Genomic DNA, 6,275 nt, shown 5'->3' with positions numbered 1-6,275 from the left:
TTATATAGTTATGGATCAATAACACATGTTATATAGTTATGGATCAATAACACATGTTATATAGTTATGGATCAATAACACATGACGTTATATAGTTATGGATCAATAACACATGTTATATAGTTATGGATCAATAACACATGTTATATAGTCATGGATCAATAACACATGTTATATAGTCATGGATCAATAACACATGATGTTATATAGTCATGGATCAATAACACATGATGTTATATAGTTATGGATCAATAACACATGTTATATAGTTATGGATCAATAACACATGTTATATAATCATGGATCAATAACACATGTTATAGTCATGGATCAATAACACGTTATATAGTTATGGATCAATAACACATGATGTTATATAGTTATGGATCAATAACATGTTATATAGTTATGGATCAATAACATGTTATATAGTTATGGATCAATAACACATGTTATATAGTTATGGATCAATAACATGTTATATAGTTATGGATCAATAACACATGATGTTATATAGTTATGGATCAATAACACATGTTATAGTTATGGATCAATAACACATGTTATATAGTTATGGATCAATAACACATGTTATATAGTCATGGATCAATAACACATGATATATAGTCATGATCAATAACACATGTTATATAGTCATGGATCAATAACACATGTTATATAGTCATGGATCAATAACACATGTTATATAGTCATGGATCAATAACACATGTTATATAGTCATGGATCAATAACACATGTTATATAGTCATGGATCAATAACACATGTTATATAGTCATGGATCAATAACACATGTTATATAGTTATGGATCAATAACACATGTTATATAGTTATGGATCAATAACACATGATGTTATATAGTTATGGTTCAATAACACATGTTATATAGTTATGGATCAATAACACATGTTATATAGTCATGGATCAATAACACATGTTATATAGTTATGGATCAATAACACATGTTATATAGTCATGGATCAATAACACATGTTATATAGTCATGGATCAATAACACATGTTATATAGTCATGGATCAATAACACATGTTATATAGTCATGGATCAATAACACATGTTATATAGTTATGGATCAATAACACATGTTATATAGTCATGGATCAATAACACATGTTATATAGTTATGGATCAATAACATGTTATATAGTCATGGATCAATAACACATGTTATATAGTTATGGATCAATAACACATGTTATATAGTTATGGATCAATAACACATGTTATATAGTTATGGATCAATAACACATGTTATATAGTTATGGATCAATAACACATGTTATATAGTCATGGATCAATAACACATGTTATATAGTCATGGATCAATAACACATGTTATATAGTCATGGATCAATAACACATGTTATATAGTCATGGATCAATAACACATGTTATATAGTCATGGATCAATAACACATGTTATATAGTCATGGATCAATAACACATGTTATATAGTTATGGATCAATAACACATGTTATATAGTCATGGATCAATAACACATGTTATATAGTCATGGATCAATAACACATGTTATATAGTCATAGATCAATAACACATGTTATAACATGGCAAAAAAAAGTTAAAGAGGTTCCTTTTAATGCGGTCTCATAGAAAATTTTCAAGGTCTCCGTTTTTTCGGCCCCACAAATCCTTTTCAAAGGGCTTTAAAAACCTTTTTGAAGGGAACCCAATCTTTTAAATCCAAGTTTTGGCTAACACAGAGATTCTAATTTTTCTCCCAAACCTTAAAAAGTGGTAAAACAGTTTGCCTTTCTAACATAAAAGTTTATTTGGAAATTTCAATCAGATTTGAAAAACCCCAGAAGAGGCACTGGTGAAAAACAAAAGATTTAAAGGCAAAAAAAAGGGTTTTTGTTTGGTCTTTTAAAACCGTTATAGAGGACTCATTCCTGTTTTTGTTAGACCTTATTTAAAAAGGGACTCCTTTGTCTGGTCTTTTAATTATGTCCTGGTCTTTTTAAACCTTGTTATAGAGGACCTCTGTCCTGGTTTGTTGACCAGTTATGAGGATCATCCTGTAGTCTTGTTAACCTTGTTTAGAGGACTCCTTGTTGGGCTTTTTAACCTGTTATAGAGGATCTCCTGATGGTTTGTTAGACCTTTGTTATAGAGGACCCTCCTGTTGGGTTTTTAACCTTGTTATAAGGACCCCTCTGTACGGCTTTTTAGACCGGCTTAGGGACCCCTTTTGGTTTTTAACCTTTTTATAGAGGGCCCCGTTGGGTTTTTTAGGGCCCCCGATAAACCTTTCGTCCGGTCTTGTTGACCATCTATAAGGCTCCTTTTGGTTTGAGGGAAAATCATAAACCCTTTTTTGTATGGCGTTTACCTTATCCATTAAAACCCGACCCAACACCTGTTTAAAAAGCAGTCGGGGACAGGACGGGACTTTTTGGGTTTAAACCTATTTATCAGATCGATCTCGTTTGATTTGTAAGCTGGGCCTCAAACCCCCACGTTAATCCGGGTTACTTTGTGCTTGGCCTTTTATTTACCTTAACTGCTTCCTTTGGGGAAAATTATCAGGAAAAACTCCATAAATTTCTTGTTATGAGATGAACTCAACTTATTTTCATAAAACCAAGGCCCAATTGTAAAATTCAAACTGTCTTAAAACAAAAAAATATACCTGCAACTTCTTGATGTTCCAGAAAAACCAATAATTTTAATCCCCTAACCTCAAACTTATTGGTGATGTATTCTTAAAGGGCTTGTGGACCAACCCACTTAAAAAACTTGGGGTTACTTTATCGGGACTTGTTTTAATCCCCAAAGAAATCCAAGGACGCTTCTTTATCCGTAAATTTCAAAAAAAAGGCACATCTTGTTAAAAAATAGAAAAATTTTCAGCTTGTTACTTTAACGGTTCTGCAACCCTTATTGCGGGTGCTTAAAAAATCCTTAGGTCCCCCAGTTACCAAAACTCCTCTTTCTCCTTAAGAAAGAATCCCTCCCCCTCACTACTCTCTGCCCCTCCCGAAAAAAAATCCTTTTAAAAAAACTTTTCTTAACCTACAAAGCCTTGATTGGTGATGCTCCATCATTCTTAAGGGGCTTTCACCAAATTTCCCCACTAGAGCTCCTCCTAAATGCCTACTTGTATTCCTAATCTTAAAAAATCAATTTGACCCCCGGGCGCCCGGGATGACCTGTTTTGCCAGGAAAAAAAGAATCAAGGAATCTGGGTTTTTCACAGAAGCAAGACCAACAACCAAGGGCGCCCCGGGGGAGGGGGAAAGACCAAACAGAAGCAAGACCCAACAAACCCGAGGACCCCGGGGCAGGAAAAGGGAAGAGCAAACAGAAGCAAGACCAACAAAAGGAGGGCCCCCGGGGCAGGAAGAGAAGAGCCCAAAAAAACCCGAAGAAGACAAACAACCCGAGGACCCCGGGGCAGGAGGAAAAAGAGCAACCAGAAGCAAGACCAACAACCCGAGACCCCGGGGCAGGAGGAAGCAGTTTCACCGGCAAAACTTTAACAACCATCCTTGGTCAGGAAAAAGCACTTTAAAACACGAGCATAGACTTCTATACAACCAGAGTCCCCCTGGTGGTCAGGAGAGAAGCAGCTTTAACACAAAGCATAGACTTCATACAACCAGAGGAGCCCCCCGGTGGTCAGGAGAGAGAATGCAGCTTTAACACATGAAGCATAGACTTCTATACAACCAGAGGAGCCCCCTGGTGGTCAGGAGAGAGAATGCAGCTTTAACACATGAAGCATAGACTTCTATACAACCAGAGGACCCCTGGTGGAGGATGCCCTTCACAGAGTGTTCTCCGCCCCTTTTGGGGTCGGTTTCATATTTATTTTTTTCGGCAAATTCAAAAAACATTTAACTATTTTACAGGTCAGTTCAAGGAGGAAGATTTAAATAATTATTAAAGTTGTTAAAATATTAAATAGTTTGATTTATAAAAAATGTTGTTAAAAGTTAGTTAATAATAATTATAAAGAGATTTAATTTTTAAAGGTTTTATTTTTTTTATATTTATTTTATAATTAATATAGTTAGTTATTATATATATATTATTATATAGTTAGTTATTATATAGTTAGTTATTATATATATATTATGATATAGTTAGTTATTATATATATATTATTATATAGTTAGTTATTATATAATATGGATTTTAATATAATAGTTTATTTAAAATTTAATAGGATTTAAAAAAAAGAGAAATGGGGAAAATTAAAATATTTAATAGAGATAAAATTTTTTGGGTTTTTTAATTTTCTGCATTCACACCCTTAATAATTTTAAAAATACAGGATTGGATTTCAGGACGGCACTTTTTGGGTTTAAATCCTTTTACAGATGATCTCGTTTGTTTTTAAACATGGCCGAAACCACCAACGTTAAACGGAGCCCAAGGTTTTTGGTTGGGGGGGGGGGGGGGGGGGGGGGGGAGGAAAAAAAAAAAAAAAAAAAAAAAAAAAATGTAAAAAAAAAAATGGGTAAAAAAAAAAAAAAAAAAATTTTCTGGTGATGTGGATTCTGTGACCCGCCCCGGCATCCAACACCACTGTAAAGAATCTTGGCGTTATCTTTGATCGGGGCTTGTCCTTTAACTCCCCCGTAAAGCAAATCTCAAGGACTGCATTCTTTCATCTCGAATATTTCAAAATCAGGCACATCTTGTCTCAAAAAAGAGAAAAAGGTTCCGTTTGTTTCTTAGAGGAAATAAATTTGCCAAAAACCTTTCCCCTTTAAATTCAGGGCTCCCCTAAGAAAAAACATCACTCCTGCCCAGCTGCTCTGCACTGGCTCCCAGTAAAATCAAGAATCACTTTTAAAATTTTTTCTTAACCTACAAAGCCTTGATTGGTGATGCTCCATCATAAAAAAAAAAAAAAAAAAAAAAAAAAAAAAAAAAAAAAATAAAAAAAAAAAAAAAAAAAAAAAAAAAAAAAAAAAAAAAAAAAAAAAAAAAAAAAAAAAAAAAAAAAAAAAAAAAAAAAACAAAAAAAAAAAAAAAAAAAAAAAAAAAAAAAAAAAAAAAAAAAAAAAAAAAAAAAAACCCCCCCCCCCCCCCCCCCCCCCCCCCCCCCCCCCCCCCCCCCCCCCCCCCCCCCCCCCCCCCCCCCCCCCCCCCCCCCCCCCCCCCCCCCCCCCCCCCCCCCCCCCCCCCCCCCCCCCCCCCCCCCCCCCCCCCCCCCCCCCCCCCCCCCCCCCCCCCCCCTAAATATCATGATACCCGATACCAGAATTCAATACCATAAAACAATATGGTACCATAAATAAAACTGGTATATTTATCTATAAAAGTAATAAATAAAACATCTGTATGGTTCACTTTTTTCCAACTTTTCAACACTTAACAAATGACAGTAAATTATTAATACAGCCAGATATGAATGAAACTAATGGTTCCCTCATAGCATTGATTATACACTAGAGGCCGTTAGTCTCTGACCAGATGATCCACAGTTCATCAGGATGAGCAGCTGGAGAGTTACAAACTTTACAGACTGAAACATTTCCTTCTGGCACCTTTTTTTTTTTAAGCCGAAGTCTCAAGCTCCGCCCTTCTCTCGCTGTGAGCTGCGCAGCGCAGTGTGCGCAGACAGCTCGACACGGAGCAGCGCGTGCGCCTTTGATGCAGAAAAATTGGTTCACGCGTTAGATTACTTGAGACTGGATTACTGCAACTCCTTATTAGCAGGCTGCTCTAATAAATCTCTTAGGTCCCTCCAGTTGATCCAGAATGCTGCAGCTCGTGTTCTCACTAAAACTAAGAAAAGAGATCACATCACTCCTGCACTAGCTGCTCTGCACTGGCTCCCAGTAAAATCAAGAATCACAATTTAAAATTCTTCTCTTAACCTACAAAGCCTTGATTGGTGATGCTCCATCATATCTTAAGGAGCTTGTAGTACCATATTGCCACTAGAGAGCTACGCTCACTAAATGCGGACTACTTGTAGTTCCTAGAGTCTTAAAAGTAGAATGGGAGCCAGAGCCTTTAGTTATCAAGCTCCTCTTTTATGGAACCAGCTTCCAATTTCAGTCCGGGAGGCAGACACAGTCACCTCGTTTAAGAGTAGACTGAAGACCTTCCTCTTTGACAGAGCTTATAGTTAGGGCTGAATCAGGTTTGCCCTGGTCCAGCCTTGATATGCTGCTATAGGCTTATAGCCGGGGACGTTTTAGGATGCACTGAGTACCTATCTCCTCTTTTTCTCTCCTTAAGGATGAATTTTCATCT

This window comes from Pseudoliparis swirei, chromosome 18, assembly GCF_029220125.1.
Source record: "Pseudoliparis swirei isolate HS2019 ecotype Mariana Trench chromosome 18, NWPU_hadal_v1, whole genome shotgun sequence".
NCBI lineage: Eukaryota > Metazoa > Chordata > Actinopteri > Perciformes > Liparidae > Pseudoliparis > Pseudoliparis swirei.
This window is presented reverse-complemented; position numbering follows the sequence as displayed.